This window comes from Camelus bactrianus, chromosome 11 (assembly GCF_048773025.1).
Source record: "Camelus bactrianus isolate YW-2024 breed Bactrian camel chromosome 11, ASM4877302v1, whole genome shotgun sequence".
Classification (NCBI taxonomy): domain Eukaryota; kingdom Metazoa; phylum Chordata; class Mammalia; order Artiodactyla; family Camelidae; genus Camelus; species Camelus bactrianus.
The window spans coordinates 76051875-76072728 of record NC_133549.1 but is presented as its reverse complement, the minus strand read 5'-3'; the positions used below and the strand labels follow the sequence as shown (position 1 = coordinate 76072728).

Below are 20854 nucleotides of genomic sequence, written 5' to 3'. Positions count from 1 at the left end.
AACAGTGGAGTGTGGGGCATGGAGCTGGAGAAAGAGCTCATGGGAATAGGCCCCTCCTAAAAGTTGATTTGACACACGCTTCCTGTGGGCCAGCCACGTGCCTGTATCATCATAGGTGCCATGGAGAGTGGACAGCAGGGAACAGACACAGTCCCTTGTCTTAAGTTGCAGACGTGCATTAGGGTACTAGGAACACGCCTACACAAGACAAAATCAAGAGAGATTTTAACAAGTGTGTATTGACAGGGAGAAAGGAAACGAGATGGTGATCAGGAGTTAAGTTGGAGGAAATGTCTGGGATTGCTAGTCATAACCTTTCCATAGCAGAGCCCAGATGGGAACCTGGACAGAAGAAGGGATGTGTTCACCAGGCATTCTCAATCTGTGCAAAGTAATTCAGTAAAACGGCAGCATCTCGCTTATCATAGGGAGATACGTGAAGTTGTATTAAAATGTATATTCTTTACACTATGAAGTCTTCAGAAAGCTCTTTTACATAGTTTTGATTTGTAAGAGCAGGGTTGGTGGTATTACTATCACTGAGAGCCAAGTCCCCCAAACCATGAGCTGGTACTAAATCTAAACTCTCCAGAGACTCAGGAAGCAAGGATGGGAAAAAGAGGGAGGATGAAGCTGAGCTGTAGCTGCTGCTCCTGCAGGTGAGACACAGGTGAGAAAACATCAGCCTTACTCATTGGAGGACAGGTTGTTCAGGACCATAAAGTGCCTGTTAGGACCCCTTTGGGTAACACTTACTTCATAGTTAAAGTAAGAGGTGAAGCAGGCCTACTTTTTATTGAGATTGCATGTTCTGGGAGTCCTTTTGATGGGGCTATTAATAAATACAGTCTGGTGGTTAAAGCTGCCTCCATCTCAAGCTAGCCTAAGAACTACAGCTGTTCATGTCCTGGAGATATAATTGTGAGTAGCAAAGAAATAAGCAAGATTTGGTGTTGTGTGTTATTGCAGCCTCAAGGTGAGGTATCAGCAGAAAACTTGAAACACCGATTTCAGTGTTTCCTGCTTTATGTAGTCTTAGCTCAGTTTCCCAATACATAAAATAGAGATGATAATTCATTATCTTATTTGAAACCCTATAACATAAATTATTTGTGTATCTGATATAAGAACCAAAAACGTTTCAAATTAATATTGGCCAGAATATGCAGACAGACTTTAAGTTGGAAGCTGAACTTGAGCACTAAAGATGGTTTGGAACTCGACCAAGAAGAAGGTATGAAGAGGATAGTTAGTTTGAGTGGAAGAGCACAAACAGTAATACAGAAGTTGGTGCAGTGGTGCTGTATCCATTGAAATGTGCTTTACAAAATTCAGAGCATACCATTTAATTGACCTTAACACTATTTTTGTTTTTTTTCAGAGCAGAAAAACAGTAACTTTTGCTTCTGGTAGTAAGATCAAGTAGATACCTTGGTAGCCCCTTTTAATAAAGACAGTTAAAAATGCTAGATTAAAAAAAATGTATTGTTGTGGAGAGGGTATAAGCTCAGGGTAGAGCACATGCTTAGCATGTATGAGGTCCTGGGTTCAGTCACCAGTACCTCCATTAAAATACATACATACATACATACATACATACATACATACATACATACATACCTAATTACCTCTCCCCCAAAATTTTTTAAAAAATTTAAAAAATGTATTGTTGGATAGAGAAAAAATCAGCAATTTTCAGAAGCTGAAACTATATCAAAGTGGGAACCCACAGCAATAAGCAACTTTTACATGTGATTGTGACCTTATGATCCAGGGTGTAGGGCTGCAAAAACAAACAGACAAACAAAAATTTATTCTCAGTCTCAAATGAGAATCTAGTAGGAGGGCCCACATAATGTCATCAAGGTGAACTCGAAATAAGTCAGCTGTCCTTGCACCCTCAGAGACTTCAGGAATAGGTGTACTTTGAGGGGGAGTTACTTGTTATGCAGCAATACCTAAGTAATACACCCTTTGCTAGAGGGTGGGCAGGCCATCTGAGAGATGTCCCCTGAGGTTCAGATCTGCCCGTATTTGGAAACAGGGTTGGAGAATAATGAGAAATCCTCCAGTGCTCTGGGTCTCACACTAAGACTAAACTAGAAGGAAAATCTTGAAAGTAGCCAGAGAAAAAGTGAAATATTACATAGAGGGGGACAATGATGAGAATAATGGCTGACTTCTCATCAAACAAAAATGGAGGCTTTAAGACAGTAGAATGGCATATTTAAAGTTCTAAGAGGGGAAAAAAAGTCAAACTAGAATTCTATAGCCTACAGGTAAATGCATAGAAGATGGGATGTCAATGTGAGACAAAAGATAAGAAAAAAATTATAGGACCAGTCGAAGAGGTAACCTAATATTCATCCCTAAAAAAGAAGTTCTAGAGAGAAGAACTAAAAGAGAGAAAATGAAATCATCAATGAAATAATGAGAGATATTTCCCAAGAATGAAGAAAATATTCCAGTAGTGAACGGGCTTAGTAATCATGTAAGATAATGTATTGAGTTGAGTATCGTCAATGTACTGAATGATAAGAGATTTAGAAGAAAATATCTCATCCCCTACCAAATACATATTTTGTAGCTGTGGGGTCAGAAAATATTCAGAGAAGTGGGAGAGGAAAAGAGAGAGAGAGAGAGAGAGAAGGGGAAGAAGAGGAAGAAAGAGGAGGAGGAGGAGAAGGGGAGGAGGGGAGTGGGAAGTTCATACAATGAATCAAGAATCAGAGGATCATTAGTCACTAGGCACCTCAGTTGCACCTGTGGAAGCTAGAAGACAATGGAGCAATACCTTCAAAATAAATTATTTCTCACTTAGAATTCTATTCCCAGGCAAATTATTGTGAGAGTAGATTAAGAAATTATCAGATGTAAGTACTCTAGAACAGTGGCCTTTCATACACTCCCTTCCTCAGGAAATCACTAAAGAAATACTTTACCGAATTCATAGTTAAAGCAAGAAGGAGGAAGATGAGGGATCCAAGAAGTAGAGGCCCCGACACAACAAAGGCAAACAGAATCCTCAGGATGATGGTGCAGATCCCCCAAAGCGGGCAGTCTAAGAATGCCATCTGTCCAGTCTGGAGCACCTAAGAAACCCTGTGAGGGACTCTCAAGCAGACGGAAGTGATGGGACAACTGACGTGTCCCAACTTCTTGCCATGAGAATTATACACCTCGAGGGATTTGATTGTAACGTCATGATAAGCTCATGGAAAATAAGCTAAAGGAAAAGTGTCCTGTTAGACAAAAGAAGTCATCAGTGATGAATAGTCAGTTTACATGGATACACCAAAGTAGGTATGACTACGGATCGCGACAGAATTAGAGTATACTGAGAAAATTGTGAGACTGATCGAGTGGGTGTGAGCTGTGGTAGAGAGAATGAATGAAAAACAGCTAAGCCTCCTTATTATGTTTGGGGAGTACTATCTAATATTTAAGACTAAAAATTTAAGATTATAGAAATATAAATGTATCCTTTAGATACATGAAGTCAAATAATAGGAGATTTAGCTCACAGACTTAAGTTAGTTGCTAAGGAGGAGAGGTAAATATGGTGGGATTTCTGCAGCAAATCTTGTAAATTATTTGATCCTTTCAACTATGGAACATAAAACTACAGAAAAATAAAAGAATAAAAATAATAAAGAAAAAGTAGTTAACTCTTCAGAATTAAGTGGTGGTGAGGGGACTACATATAGTTTTAGGTGAAAATACACTTACAGCTACATAGGCATACAGACACAAACATGCATGCACACACAACCATACCCACATATACACAGACACACATACATACATTTGAATAAATGAAGACATATCCACACATACCAATAAACACAGATATACAGAAACACACATGGCATATATACATATATAAATGATTATACACCTGCACGCACAAAAACACACACACACACACATACACATCATACATGTGCACCTCTACTGGTCCACACAGCTGTATATACACACATACACATCCATTCATACATGTATACACCTATACACATAAAAACATATGCAGACACATATAAAATCCTGAACTTATAAAAATAAATGCATTTAACTATATGCTAACATATATAGAAAAATTATTGAGTATAAATAATAAAAAATACTAGCAAACATTATGTGTTGTGAGATTATGTATTTGTTTTCTAAATAAGGTTTCAATATTTTCCACATTGTTATTTTAGAAATAAGTATTTTGAAAAGAAATTATGTAGCAAATATCATTTATTTCTGTGACAGAACGATTTGGTCAATCTCACCATTTCTTAATCTGCCTCTTAATCTAATTTCTTACAAATATAATTATACAGAACAACTCTCTATGAACTCTGGATTCTTTGTCTTTTTCTGTAGTCTCTTTGAATATTTTCTCCGAAAGGAATTATATGTACATTTTAAATTATTTTTTTGTCTTTCAGTGACTAGGCTAAAGAGTTATTTAAAAAAATGAACCTAAGGGATTAGTTACAGATAATTAAAATTGTGGTGTTTGCAATTTTTGGACTTTATGTTAAAATATTTTTGATTACATTATTTGTAATTTAATTGGAAGATTGAGCTTAACTGGTTCGAAATTCTTCTCAATTATCTGCAGAGTCACCTAGGGGAAGGGATCCTTATAAAAAAAGGAGATCAGCATGGAAAGGGGAAGTTTTGAGTGTCTACACTGCATGGTGCAGGCTCTGTGCACACTTCAACTCACCTAATTTAAATGATAAAGAGACCTGGTTGGCGTGGAAAGAAATGGAGTTTAGTTTATATGTGTGTGTTTAACTTGGAGGCTGCTCTGCAAACTTTCTCCAGGAAATTGTTATTTAACTTTAGAAAACCACTTTCTGTGTACATTTACACAACCCAAGTGCGTTTTGCGAGAAAATCAATTTTAAAATGTGTTTTCTTAGTTAAATGAAACTTGAATTCTGTAAACAGTGGCTCAGCCCTCCAGGATAAATTCTTGGGCTTACTGGTGCTTGTCTCTGGGGAAGGCAGGCAGGTGGACTAAGGAATCACCTGTTTCCTGTGGGCCTGGGCGTCCCATTAGAGAAGCTGGCATTCAGGTCCACCATACATGATGGACTAACTCACCAAAGCAAGGCAGCAGCCGGATGTGGCTGCCTGCCTCCTTCCCTAATGTATCTAAATGGCTTTGCCAGCATTATTAGTATCTTAGTGTTAAGGTTAGAGCTCGATTTCAAAGTGTGTACCACTTCCAGCAATCCACGTGCCTATTGAGAGAACTATGTGCTTTTTTGGTGGGGGGACACTCAATGTGGAGAGGGGGTTCTGAAACCTCTCTAGGCTTAGCACTAAAGAACATGTGGATTAATTGGCTCTGTTTATCATGGGTACAGAATTACAGGGGCTTCAATACAGAAGCATTCATCCTCACCAGCTCTGTGACCTTGGGCAAGGCACTTGGCCTTCTCCAGCCACAATTTTCTCATTTCTATAAACCCTACCGGACAACGTCCCTGGAAATGCTACTGAACCAGGTTCATTTGCCTGACGTGCTGCAAGCCAAAATGCTGAGACACTGGGGTTTGCAGCTAAGAGAGGGTTTATTCACAAGGCAGTCAAGTGAGGAGATGGGAGAATTCGTCTCAAATCTGAACCCCACCTCCAAAGGCGAGGGGCTTGGGATATTTATGGGATAAAGAAGCCGGTGGTCTTAGGCATGGGGAAAGGTGATTGGACTTCGGGAAAAGGTGAAGTCATCAGTGTTCTGCGCAGCGTATCTGGGTTACATGCTTCTTCACGGGACACATGTTTAAAAATGGAGGTGCTTAGCATGATCTGAGGGTGGAGCTCTTGGCTCTCTGATGTCAGAAGTTCATTCATCGTACACTTGTGCAGGACCTGTTTTAGGGTCGGTGGTCCCTGCTAGTCTTAGCTGGCTTGACTTTGAACTCGACAAAGCAGATTGCAAGCAGATAGAAAACAACTTGGGCAAACATCTTATTGTTTAGATTACATGAAGCCTGGGGGTTATGCAATTTGCAACAAAATAATTAGAGTAAGCTTGCACAGTGAAGGCAGGCTACAAGCAGAGGAGTTTTTAGCAAGCTGTAAGACAAGCTCAAGAATGTCTGTTAGTCACTAGTTTCTGTTAACACTATCAGGCATGGTTTCAGAAAGATTAAATGAGATAATGCATGTTGAGCCATACTATCTGAGAGTTTTTCATTCAATAAGCATACTTTTTTGTTGGATTCATCTATTTATTTTTAACTAATTTTCTATATAAAATATTCTAGGTCTAGTCATCAGTTAGCTGTTTATTTCCAAACCTGGCATAGGATAATAGAAGAAAAGTCACATTTGTTTCTAATGTTCAGTAATTTTTCTTAGGAGAAAAATATAGAGAATGCCACTGGGCCTGAGGACAAAAGAATACATTTCCATGCTGGCAGTTAGGTTGATGCATGTGGAATTGCCATTTCTAGCCCTGTAATATAAGTTGATGTACACAGACAACAGAAGAAATTCCAACACTGTTAAATAATGTCTAACACATGAACAAATACACAGACAATGTTGGATCTTTAAATGGAGACCTAAGTTCCATACACCCACCTCCCTCTCTAGAGCCATTGGACACAGCATCCCAGCCATTCATATGAAGAATCAGCTTTCCTGAACTGGGGTAGGTGTGACTTTCACAGAAGTTTATCCACCGGGAGGGGGAGAAAGCATGTAAGAGTTGTGGGAAAGAATGTGAAGAACATGGAATTTGGGTTAGACAGGACTAAGCTGGCGTATCTGCTCTCTCATTTTCTGGCCATGTGACATCGGTAAAAGCATCAAGCACCCCTGGGTTTTAGTTTCCCATCTGTAAAGTGGAGCTGATGGTTCCTACCTTTTAGAGTCACTGTGGGATGACAGTAATGTGGGTAAAGCATTTGGCATTCTGTAAGTCACGCATTTGATATTTGCAGAATGAAGACAACTGCATGGAATTTAGGTGCTGGAGCGTTTAGTAATTTTTATTTTTAATTTTTCTAAATTTGAGCTTCATATTAGATATTTTCATTCTTCGGAGCAACATCTTCATGCTGAAATTTCATTACGTATGTAAATCTGAGTGATTTTTTTTCTACCTCCCAATATGATTAGTGCTTTGCCAAGTCACTAATTACTGAATTAGCAAAAACAGCTGGTTTAAATCTAATCATCGATGGAAGTTAAGGTGAGGAATAGCAATGTCAGAGCAGCATTGATCTGAACAACAGACAGGCATGCTATGTTTAACCTTCAAGCTCAAATCACACCGTTAGGAAATCTACCACGGATGCTAATTGGGAGGAGGAGAAAATCAAATAACCCATTTGCTGAGTGGGAAAAAGAAATAGATCAGCTTTATTGGGCAACGACCCTCTTCAAATGAATGGTGTAACACAATTTAGAGTCTATGAAGCCAAAAGCTCAAGGTCTTTAAGAGGTGAACTGTTACTCTGAAACAATCAAATTGGGAAGGTACCCAACAATCACTGAGCATCAGTGTTTGTATGATGGGAAAGCCCCTGGGAGTCTGATCCCTAGAGATGCTAGAATAATGGCAGGGCTTTTCATTTCATTGGCCATGGAGAAGAAAGACACCCCCAACCCAGCCTCCGTCCCCAGTTCATTGAGATACAGAGGAAGACTGGCAGCTGATTAATTTTTAATAGGTCAAAGGTCTGGTTTAATTAATGCTCTAACTTGAGGACCTCTCTTCTTTCTCTCATTTACCCTTGAGTTTGAAGAAGTCTTTCCTTTCCAAAAGCCCATGGAACTAGAAATTAACGATCATCACACGAGTGAGATGTTGGATAAGTGGACCAAAAGGATAATAATGGGGAAAGGTTTCGTCTTGTATGGCAGTGCCCGAGAATATGCTGATTTGAACAGAGATGGGTGGTTGCCAGGTAAATTCAGGGCTCAGTGCCGGGAGAAAGATCATGGAGATGAGATCATTTGCTTAGATACATTCCTGACTTTCTGCTGTAATGTGAACTCCAGAAAGGTTGTGATACAGTGCTTGAATCTGAAGTAGAGTGTGTGATGGTTCATTGCATGTGTCAGCTTGACTGGGCCGGGGTTGCCCAGACATTGGGTCAAGCATTATTCTGGGCGTGCTTATGAGAGGGCGCCTGAATGAGATAAACACTTATATCAGGAAAACGAGGAAAGTAGAGTTCCCTCCCTAATTTGGGTGGGCCTCATCCATTTAGCTGAGGGCCTGAATAGAACAATAAGGCTGAGAAGAGGGAATTCCCTTCTGCCTGACTGTTTTCAGCTGGGACATTGGTCTTTTCCTGCCTTCGAATCGAAACATCAGACTTTCTTGGGCATTCATGTAAGTTGACCTATTACTATACCTACTTGTTTTAAACTGGTAGTCATTTAAGTTCAAACACATTCTTAAACATCTACATTTTTTACTGCCTTCCCACCCATTCTGTGATCTTTGATGTCATATTTTACATCTTCATTTTTATCTCTTCACTGTTTATTGTAGTTACAGTTGCTTTTATAAGTTTTTGTCTTTTAGTCTTTGTACTGGCTGATTTAAATGACTTAACCTCAGTCCTTACTATATACTTGCCTTTCTTAGTGGCATTTTCCTTTTACCATAGATTCTTACTTTTTTCCACTTAGAAAAGTCCTGTTGACATTTCTATTAGGGTTGATTTAGTATTGATGAACTCTTAGTTTTTGCTTGTCTAAGAACTTCTTTATCTCTTCTTCAATTCTAAATTCTAATTTTGCTGGGTCAAGTATCCTAGTTTGCAGGGGTTTTTTTCCTTTCAGCACTTTGAATATATCACGCCACTTCCTTCCTGCCTGCCAAGTTTCAGCAGAGAAATCAGTCAATAGCCTTATGGGGGTTCCCTTATATGTGACTCTTTCTTCTTCTCTTGTTGCCTTTAGAATTCTCTCTTTATTTATAGCTTTTGTTATTTTAATTACAATATGTATTAATGTGGGTCTGTTTGGATTCATCTCATTTGAGACCTTCTTTGCTTCCTGTACCTGAATATCTGTTTCCTTCCTCAGGTTTGGGAATTTTTTAGCCATAATTTCCTCAAATACATCTTTGATCCCTTCTTTCTCTTTTCTCCTTCTGAGACCCTTATAATGCAAATATGTTGGTATGCTCAATATTATTTCAGATCTCTCTTAACCTTTTTTAAAATTCATCTTTCTTTTTGCTGTTCTGATTGGGTGATTTCCATCATTCTATTTTTCAAATCACTTGTATGTACTTTTGTATCACTTAACATGCTATTCATCTGTCTCGTGTGTTTTTTTATTTCAGGTGTTGAATTCTTTACTTCTGATTGAGCCTTTTTTATATTTCCTAGTTCCTTGTTATTATTTTCACCATGTTCATCTATTGTATCCCCTAATTTGGTGAACATTTGTATTGCCAATGCTTTGAATTCTTTATCTGATAAATTTAAAATTTCATTATTTTATCAGAGTTTTTCTCTTGCTTTCACTTGAGAGCAGTTCCTCTGCCTTTTCATTTTGCTTAAGTATCTCTGCCACTGTGAGTTCAGATGAAACAGTTACCTATTGCAGTCTTGAAGGGATGTTCTTATGCGGGAGCATTCCTTTACAGACTGCAGGTGCCCAGTGTCTTTAAGTGGGAAAGACGGATTTGACATGGAAGGAAGTCATGTCTTTTCTCAAGGTGTGCTGGCAGCTATCACCTTGGTAGGGGGTGGGACTGGAAATGGAATGGCTAGAATTGTAGCCAGGTAGGAGGCAGGACTTTCCCTCTGCTCAGTGGCTGTCACTGCCCTATCAGAATCATGATGCTTGGCCACCTCTACCACAAAGATGTACTATTGGAAGGTCTAATTTTAGTTTGAGCATTCTGGGAGATTTAGTAGAGATGGTCCTGCACTCAGAATTGGAGTGGGCATTAAGTAAACCAAACTTATAGAATCTACTATTCTATAAGTTATCACTTCCTTCTTTTGAAAATGAAGAAATTGAATTCAGAGAATCTGTGGCTCTCCCGAAGTGCCATGTGAGGTGTTTCGTGATGAAAAATTGAATTCAGTTTCATTTTATTACAACATCGTAGCTGCCTCTGATTTTCTTAGATGTTGAAAATGAATATCAGTTTTGAATAAGTTGGGTAACAAAGGAATAAATATAAAACCCCTTTTCACTATTGCTTCCAATTCAACACCTAGTGAGCAACTCATTTTAAAAAATTTTATTTTTCTTACTCCTTTTTTCCCCATTTCACCTTATTTGCTAGTTTGAGATGCGCTGGAATACTTAACATCAGATAGGAAAGCTCTTTGCAACTTGACTGAGCTGGGGAAATGTTGACTGGCCTCAAATGAAGACAAGGCTGCTGAACTCATCATGTGCCTCTGTACTAAAGAGAGTGGAGAATGGATTTTCTGTAATGCTATTAAAGCATGAAAATCAGATGCTCAGGGGAATAAATGGTGAGTTGCTGTCTTTCACAAAATAGATAACTTTTTGGATGCTCATAACTTCATTGTGTATTATGGTGGGATGAGAAGGGGGGTGTGTGTGTGGGTGTGTGTTTGTGCGCACACACACGAGTATGTGTGCTTTAGTTGAGCAGAAAACAGCTCACTGTCTCCACAAATGTGAAGAATTATGTTGTCCTGGGATTGTCAGAGAGGAGAGCTTGCTTCTAAAAATGTCTTTTGTACTTATTTTCCTGTGAGGCAGGGATTTCCAATATATCCTATTTTTGTTAATTTTCCTCTGAGGAAGTCCACTGAATTACTTAATCAGGAGAGGAAGAAAGTAAAGGCAACTCAATAGTGACCTCAAATTTTCAACAGCTTATCATATAAAGAATAGTGCCTACCTTCTGTCTGTCATATGAGATACATCTGATTTCCTTTCCCTACAAGAAAGAACAGATAATTGTACAAATTTAAAAGATTTCCTTCACACACATAGAGACAATTATAGTTTGCCATTTTTCAGCCCCTAAAGACACTGGTGGTGTCTTATATCCATTTTCCATAACATCTTGCTAGATGCTAGTCTAATCAGACACTTTATGAAATAAGATGACATAAAAGGTAACATACCACATGTCATATCCTTCTTTAAGAAGTTCACCAAATACATTTGTATGCAGAAGTCTCTGTGCAGTCCTGCCGTGAAGAGAATCCACTGAGGTTTTTTAAACTCAGTCATTCCCAAGCTTCTTTGGTCTTGCATCCCCTATTTATACCGAACACGTATTTACAGACAAGCTCTGCTGGATCCCCCGCCTCCCATAGGTGCTCAGGAAGTGGTAGGAACCTGGTTTGTAACCCCATGTCTACACCTGTGGGTGAGGAAGGGAAATCAGTGCAGCCCATTTCACTCTTAGCATTTGTTGGATCAAAAGCTAATTTTTTTTTAAATCCTGGAAAAATTCCAAGTAGTCTAGTTTAGAAGACCAGTTCCCATCGACTAAGTTATAGAGATTAAGGAATAAGCCAGAGTTAAGTTACTAGTTTGCAGTTGGATATCTTACTTTTAGTTATCAAAACCTTTTTCTTTTTCAATCTGAGCATGGTTCCCTCTGTGTTAATGACTGCATAAGCAGTTCTGAATGTGGCTCAATGAAATGAAAGCAAAGCCCAGTTGCAGGGAAGCGTGAGGGACATTTCACTGAATTGCGAATCAGAACTTCATACAAAACAGCACCACTTTCACGATGGAGATAAAATCACTCTCTCATGCAGCGCTCATTTATTTCGTGCTTAAAGCTATAGAAAAGTAGAGAGAATAATGAAAATCATGTTCATGTTCCTACCTATAGGAATAAATGAATTTTAATATTTTGCCACTTTTACTAGAGATATGAATATGTATACTTATATAGAATTATCTATAATGATATATTTTAATAGGATATCATAGATAAAGTCAGTTTTTGTTATTGACTCCAAAACATTTGCCTCTCTCCCTCCTTAGAGGCACCCACCAACATGCAGTTGGATCCACATATTTCCTGTGAATGTTCTGAGACTTGAAGGGTACAGTATGAGTCAGGGTTCTGATCTTTAGCCCTGCCCCACTTCTCCTTCTCCCTCTTTCTCTTCGTTAAGTACATACATCTGGCTGGGTACCATGGGCTGGCCAGGTTGACACACGATATTAATTCATCATATATACTGTACACTTTTATGCTATGTTTGGGGAGAGTTAATATACAAGTTGCTTTCTCTATTTCTATTTTAAAATTTCACAGAAATTATTCTTTACACAAGTTGAATTTCTTTTTGAACCTTAGGTTTTGAAGTTCTTTTCATACTGCTACATGTAAATAAAGTTCATCATCTTAAGTGCTACCTGATATTTAAACATATGAATATTGCACAATTTATTTATATTATTGATGGAAATTTAAATGCTACCTTTTTTTACTGTACTCGGCTACAACAGCCATCCTTGACGTATCTGCTATTGTTCACCTGCAAGATTTCTCTGAAGTGCATACTAATTATTGGATTGAGGGGTTATCCTGAAGACACAGTCAAGTTTTTAAATTTACTAGACCAAATGTTCTCCATAATGTATATTTCAACTAGTAGGAAGGGAGACCTCCTTTTTACTTATAGTCCTAGCCAACTTTAGGTATGCCAGGCATTTTTAAACTCTGAGAATGATTTTTTAAAAGTAACTTTTAAAAAAAATTTGGCTTTCTTCTCATCATAAGTGAAATTTTTCTCTCGTGGTTTTGGTGACTTGGTTTTTTCCTTTGTGAATCATTTTTCATGTCGTATGCTCAGCTTTTTAAAGTGACTTGAAAAATCTATATGATGTTTGTCTTTCAAAATTGAAATGTAAGAGTTTTTGTTATGTTCTTGATAAGAACTGTTATATAGGCTGTAAATACCTTCTCCAAATACATTTTTTACCTTTTTTTGTTTATGATGTCTTTGTTATAAAAGAAGTTTTTTGTTTTATCGATATTTTTCTTCATAGTTGTGGATGTGTGTTTCCCTTTCCTTTTCAGTAAGATGCAAAAATATTCTCCTACACATTCTTCTAAGAGTTTCATAAGGTGTTTTTATTTTTGCTGTCATGGAAAATCAAGTTTTTGCATTGCTTTTTGGAGGTTTTTTAAAAAGAATTTACTTGCAAAATGACTTTTAAAAGGAGAAGTGATTTTACATACTTTGCCAATTTTACAAGCACTCATAGGACTTTTTTATATTGGTTGAGATATTCTTTTCAAGATAAGTGATTGTATAATCAGCAGACTTAACCACAAAATGGTAAGAGTAAGCTCCCATGGAAAATAATTTACAATTCCATGTGGAAAAACACATTTTTCAGTAACAAATACTCTGTATATTCTGATGTAGTTTCTTATCTTAAATATTCATAATTGCAAAGTGAGAAGTCAATGGTCCTTGGGATTTTAAACACTATATTTCATGATATTAGGAAGGTGCTTTGCCTCTTTAAGGAGACAGGCTTAGGCAGAAACTAAATTTTATAATAATAAATTACAATATATTTCATGGTAAGTGGTATGTAAATAATCACTGATCTTCTTATCTACTCAAGCAAAGGCTAATGGTTAATCCAAGGCTTTACATTCTCTAAAGTATTATATCCTCTCCAAGTTCCTCATACCAAAACTTATGCTCTTTATTCAACTAAGTTTTAATTAATACTGAATTTAAAATATTGATGTTTCTATTCTTTGTGTATTTCATTTGAAATTTATTTTTAACCTATAGAATAAAATAGCAGACATTTTAACTTTGGTGTAGAATAGGGTTTTAATTTCATTTTTATCATCATCATCATCATTATTCACAGAGTGAGTGTGTAAAGTCAGTTGTCTACCTCCTCTTTTGTTCCTTAATATTCTATTTCCCCTAAGATTTCAGTTTCCATTTAAATCTGAAAATTATTTGACATGTGTTAAAAACAGCAAGATGGATTTTATTGACTAAAATAGGGGTTAAACTATTGCAGTAGGGGAGAGAGACTAAATACAACAGAGACCAGTAGGGATTTGTAGTCAGGGGTCAGCATGAGGGGAAATAAAGAAAATTACTAAGAAGAACTTGGTTAGGTATCAAGGATGGGAGGGAAGGGGATCTTGGTTTGCTACTAATGGTGGAGGAAGAGGAGTTTGATTGAATATAAAGAGTGAAGGGACACCTATGTGACTATATGTAGAAATAGGGAAGGAATCAAAGTTAAGTGAGATCGTAAGGTTGGGGCCCTATTCCAACAGAACTGGTGCCCTTTTAAGAGGAAGACATACCAGAGCTCACTTTCTCTTCTTCTCCCCACAGGTGCTACAGAGGAAAGGCCAGGTGAGGATGCATTAAGTCAGTGGCCATTTTCAAGCCAGGAAAAGAGCTCTCACCAGGAATTGAATCAACTGGCACCTTGATTTGGGACTTCTAACCTCCAGACTTGTGAGAAAATGAATCTGTCGTGTAAGTAGCTAGTCTATGATACTTTGTTATGGCAGCCCTAACTGGCTAATGCAATCTGTTTTTTGTTTGCTCTGTGAATAGCCCACTGCCCTAATTACCATACTCGTAATAGTGAAGGAAGATCCAGTCCTGTTCCCTTCTATTTAGATTATCTGTTTTTTCTCTCCTTATTGGTATAAATTGATTTTAGAATAAGTTTGCCTAACTACAAACAATACAGTTGAAATGCATTGGAATTCTATTGGTGTTAAAAATTGCTTTAGGAAGAATTGAAACTTTTAGAATACTGATTCTTCCTATCCAGGAAAACAGTAAATCTGCCTACTTATACAGAAGTTCTTTCCTAACTTTATGACATTTTATAACACATACACATTCATTCCTTCATATCTCAGAGTTTGCTGCAATTGTAAGTGGTATATTTTTGTCTATTACGTTTTCTACTTGGTATTTAATAACACATTGTTAATATAATGCATCTTTTCCTTAAATGTTTCACTGTGTATTTCCTTACAAATCATTCCCTTTCATAATCATCATATAATTTTCCAAATTATATGTATAAAGTTTCCAAAATTCACATTGGTGGATATTATTATAATTTTCTATTGTTCTTGCTCATATCTCACATTGTCCTAATAATATACTTTACAGCCATAAGGGGTAGATTAAATAATTCTTTTTTCTGGTCCTAGAGCCACTCCAGGATCACATATGGCATTTAGTTGTCATGTCCCTTTAGATTCATTTAATCCAGAATAGTTCCCTAGTTTTCCCCTGACGTTCATGAGGTTGGCATTCTTAAAAGTTCAAGCCATGTATTTTGTGGAACATTCTTCATTTTTGTTTTGTTATTTCTTCATGACTAGATTAAACTTAACACATTTTTGGCAGGAACATCATAGCCGTGATGTAGTAAGGATCTTTTTTTAGTATGTCACACCAGTGAGGACAGGCTGTTAACCTGTCCCATTACTGATAATGACTTTGATACTTGGTTAATGTGTCTGTTTTCCAGATTTCTTACTTAAGATTTTTTTCCCATTTGTCATTAAGAAACTTTGAAACCATGTGAATATTTTAATTCGCATCATACTTCCACCCTCAAGTTTTAGAATCTATTTAAGATTCATGATTCACTAAATTATTTATATAATTGTTATCCAATGATGATTTCTTCCTAATTTCATCATCCTTTCTATATTTATTAGTTAACATTCTAGTTAAAAAATAGATTTCCCTTCTAATTTATTTATGTATTTATTTTTAAACATATTTTTAAAATACACAATGCTTGCATTTATTTGTATCTCCACAGACTCCTGGATTTTTACTTTATTCAATGAGTAATAATCTGTAACTATTATTCTGATGCTCAAAGTTTCCCTGATTTGGCCGGCGGGAGAACTTTCAGTCAGGCTTCTCTGCTGCGTTGACACACCCACGTATTCTTTGAACATTTATTTCCTTACTTTCTGGCACCACAAGGTATTTCGGATTCATCTTTTCCTGCACAGTCTGAAATCAGCCATTTTTCTAAGAATCATGAGGTCCTTCTATTGCAGAAGGGCATTTAGAAACTAAGAACTGGGTGCTAGCCATACTCATTACTACTAGGCCATCCTTGCTTCTAAGCCCTCTCCAGCAGACAGAACCAGGAAATACGCATATCCACACACAAACACACCTCTCTATGCCCATAATTCTGAGTCATTTATATTAAAACTCTAAATTTTTACTGATACTTCCATTTCTAATACAACACTGCAGAGTTCCTTGTAACTTTCCACTTTTCCCTACTTGTAAACCCCTGCTTTTCCTCTCATTCTAGCACTTGGCTTGACTATTAGCCTTTCTGATATTTTTCTATGGGGCCCTGAGTCTCCCTTAATTTTTTCCCTGTACTGTTTTCTCTGTTTAGATTAGAAATTTTCTGTTAATCTATCTTCAAGTTCATAGACTCTTTCTTTCTGGTACCTCCATTTTGCTATTAATACACTATGCATAATTTTATTTATTTATGTATTTATTTATTTATGTATTTATTTATTTATGTAAAGGTAGATTTATTCAGAGAGATACATAATCCATAGACAGAGTGCAGGCTATTTCAGAAGGCAAGAGGAAGGCCACGAGGTGTGGGGGTTGGGTGCTCAGCTTAAAGTAAAAGTAGAGGGGGGAAGATATAGCTCAGTGGCAGAGAGCATGCCTAGCATGCACAAGGTCATAGGTTTGATCCCCAGTATGTCCATTAAGTAAGAAAATAACAATAATAAATAAATAAATAAACCTAATTACTCCCACAAAACAAAACAAAAAATTTAAAGTAAAACTAGATGCACAGTCCATAGACCGAGTCCACGCCTTCTCACTCAGAAGTGAGAGTGGCTATGCGTAATTTTAAAGTGTATTATATATTATGGGTCTCAGATTTGGCTTTTTAAAAATAGCTACTGTTTCTTTGTTGAGTAGTTTTATCTTTTCAGTCTATTCAGGAATGGTTGCCCTTACATCTTGCAACATGGTTATGGTAGCTTCGTTCTTTGTCTGATAATTCTAGCATCGGTGTCATTTCAGGGTTTGCATCTGCTGAAGTGTTAGATTTTGCTTGTTTTTTTTTTTTTTGTGGTCAGTAATTTTGGATTATATCCTGGATATTTTGATGAATATGCTACAAGATCCTGGGTGCTTTAAAAGTCTTCTGGAAAATACTGATTTTGATTTTGTTTTAGCAGATTGTCAATCTGGAGGAGGCAGTGTCCTGAGCCCTGACCTACCAGGATTGGGGGAGGGGGAGGGGTGCCTAGGAAAACTGGTACCAGAGCTTTGTTAGGTCAGGGGAGGCAGGACAGCCCCACCCATAATAGTGGTCCAAGGGCTGAGCTATTTTCTTACTGTGCTGACTAGCTTGATCCAGGGAGAGATCTGACTGAAGTGGCTTGACTTAGGGCCGCACAGTCTAGACATGTATCCGAGGAGCTGAGAACCCATGGTCCATGGTCTCCTCATCAGTAGATGTTGGAATGGACACTATGAGAGGGGCGAGCCATTTATGTGCATATATTCACCAAGTCTTTTCTGCACCAGTTTGCTTGGTGTTTTGCTTTACTTCTTCCCATGTTTGTCTGCCTATCCTCCAACCCCAACACACACCCACACTGCCTGCCTTCCTATTGTCTGCCATCCCTCTGCATTATCTTCTCTGACTGGATTTTCTAAAATGTATTATAAATTCGTACAACAGTTATGAACAAACATCTATCTTCTTTGCCATGATTTTTGTCAGTTTCATCTGTGTAGTAGTATCTGCCCATAAAACAATGACTTTAAGATTGTTCTCTGTATGCTCTTGCATCAGGTGTTTTCCACATCAGCTTTTTAGGGTAAAATTTACATGGCATTAAGACAATTATTTGAAGTACACAGTTTGGTAAGTTTTGACAAAGATATGCACTCTAGTATCCACCAAAGTGATTATATTTGCACCAAGCCCCAAATGATGGGATTCCATTCTTTCCTGACATTTATTGTGGTTTTGAACTTGGACTAGGAGGTATTGCAAGATGGCACTCACTGTATAAAAGGGATGATTGCCAAAATAGGGGCAATGGATGACAAGACAAGGAGACTGTGCACCACATCACTAGCTCATGGAGCTTAGGCAATTTTACCTCCTCTTTGAGCTTTGGTTTTCTTACCTGTGTAGCAAGATAATTATTCCTGCTCAATCAAAAGACTATGCTGAATTAACTGATTTTTATGAAAGTGAACTGATAACTGAAAAACACTATACAAGGGGAATTTTTGCTGTTATCATTATGATTATTATTATGATTATTATACCATCTTTTAGTTGAGCTAGTCCTGAATGTAGTGTCCTGAATCCTGTCCTTTAAGGCAGGGCCTGGTTTGTGCTGCCTGATCAACTTAGGTCTCAGTTGCCATCTCTCGAATGACCTTACTCAGGTCAACATCAGTAAGCATGACCAGCCCTGGCCTCTGAAAGGACCTCTGACTTTCCATGGAGGTGTTCTCAGGAAGCAGGGGTAATACCTCATGTGATGGATGTGTGATTGGGAAGGGACCCCATCCCCAGGACAGTTAAGGCCGGATCCCATAAGTATGTGCTGTGGTTCCCGGCTGTGTCAGGTTAAACTGATATGAGCATATGTATTTCAAGTCAGCAGCTGGGAGGCGTTTACAGGACTGACTGTACATCTATTTCATCCTCCCCCTATTGAAGGTTTGTAGGAAAATGAAGGAACGGCTACATAGTGCTCAGTGCTGTGTCTATAAGATGGGAGTTGTAGAGTCCAGGCCCTATGTGCTTGAGCATGAACTCTTTGATTGATTCATTTTCTCCACCCACTTTGTTCTAACTTTTCTTCTGATGAACGAAGAGCCAGATGTAACTGGTTGGAAATAGGAGCTCTGCTGCTTACTAACCATCCAGACAGGCTTGGGTAGGTTACTGAAGCTCTCGAACCCTCACTTAGTTCATTAGTAAAGCAGGGGGTAATAATGGAACCTACCCCTCAGGGTTTTAGAGAGAATTAAATAAACTTAGTAAAGTCATTAGCCCATATATAATAATAAATGCTATCGCTTGTGTAACTTTTATTTATAAAGAGGAGTTTTATCACCTACTTTTTCTCGTTAGATTGACAACAGGATATTATTTTAATCTACATGAATCGATGTCATTTAAGAAGCAAGAATTGTGGGCTGATGTTACTTAAAAATTATGATCACATTTCCTGATTGCCCAATGACATTACAAACTTTTCATTTATTATCTTTTGTATGCCCAGCCTTCTTGAATTGCCAGATGGCAGAGTTTTAGACGCAGGGGACCCCAAGATCAATGCTCCATATTAAATCTACACTCAGAATGGCGTGAAAAGCCGTTCGTGGCATGGCTCCCTTGCATCTGACCACCTTAGAGTTTATGTTCTGTCTCACGCAGCTTCTCATACATGAAGGTCCCGCTCAACCTTCATACCTTTGCACATGTTGTGCTGTGCCTTCTCGGTCTTTCTGGCAAGGTCCCTAGTCTTTGAAGTCCGAGCTCAAATGTCACTGCCCTTCCCACTATTAGTTCTGCTTAGCGTCCACGTCAAAGAATATGTGTATTGTAACAGAACTGGCCTGTTTACTTCACAATCGAAAGTGAACATCTTGAAAGCCAGGCAATAACCAGCTTGTCTTTCAACTCCAGCTTTCAGCGGAGTGGCAGCTCAGTACTATTCATTGAATGAGTGAAAAATTTATCTAGCAACAGTATCATTCCTCTTGGGGAAAGTAACTCCTAAAGGGTTCCTTTATCAATAATAAGTACTGGCACATCATCCAAAAAGGAGGGCCAGCGTCATCTGAGGTGGCGTTGGAAGGAGAGGCTGAGGGATTTCATGACCTGTGCTGATCTCCCCTCTCCCCTTAGCGGCTGCCCTGTGGCAGCCATCCTGGCGCCTCCCTCCCACTTTCCCCTACAGCCACTGCCTCGGTCCCTCAGGATGGGGGTCGGCAGCGGGGTGGTTCTGCTGAGTTGCCCTAGTGCCCAGGCTCCCCCTTCCAATGAGCCCTGGGGAAAAGGGCCGGCTGATGCAGACGCGGACTGCCTAAGATGCCCCACAGAGCCAGCCTCCAAGGAGCCTGCAGACCCTGCGCCCTGCGGGTGTCAGCTCTGCTCTGCTCTGGCCTCAGCCGTTGTGAACATTCCTTATGCACCGCGGGGCCCGTCTGGTGCCAAACGCCTGCTAGAGCCGGAAGTTCGTGGCGCCGGTGAGTCCAGCCGAGGCTTGCCCTCTGCCCGTGGCGCTCTTTCCGAGTCGCGCGCTCTTTCTATGTCACGCGTCCGGTGTTGCGTCACAAGTATGCGACGGGTCAGAGCGTGCCTGGCGTCGGCGGAGGAGGTTGCGTGGAGGCCTCTGGGAGTTTCGGCTCGCGCTCCAGAGACGGAATAACGCACGCTCCGTGCCTCACCGGCAGCTTCCTCAGCCGCCGTCGCCCGCCCCCTCACCCCACTAGCGGTGTCCGTCTCCCCGCTGCCCCAGAGTCTCTCTTTGGCGTTGTACCGAGGTGGCGGGTCTTACACATCTGTTTGACGTCGCCCCTAAGAGACAATATGCCGCTTGGCCCACTCAGTGCTCCCCTCTGGGATCCTTTCGATCCTTTCATCCGGTTCCTGGCTGGACTCTCCAAAAATGTTGGTTCTGTCGGCCACTCAGGAATGGTGAAGAGGGCCCAGATGGACTTTTTCTGCCGTGTCAGCTGCTAAACGCCTCTGCCTCTACGAAGCCAGTCCTATCCAGTCACCCCTCACCCGCCAAGTCCTGACTGAGCTTGGGCTCTAGGAAGGTGCTAGAAAGCATAGCAGAAGAGGAGGATGA

At 39.0% G+C, this 20854-nt stretch overlaps 1 long non-coding RNA gene across 1 annotated transcript in view; it reads right to left on the bottom strand.

Annotated features, from left to right (window-relative positions):
* LOC141579261 (uncharacterized) overlaps nucleotides 1-20317 on the bottom strand; it is a 35492-nt gene extending 15175 nt beyond the window's left edge. Inside the window, exons 1-2 of the long non-coding RNA XR_012510421.1 lie at nucleotides 20193-20317; nucleotides 10868-10906 (exon numbers count right to left, since the gene is read on the bottom strand). This is a non-coding gene — a long non-coding RNA (uncharacterized LOC141579261). The remainder of the gene's footprint in view (nucleotides 1-10867; nucleotides 10907-20192) is intronic.
* Between the last annotated feature and the right edge of the window lie 537 nt (nucleotides 20318-20854).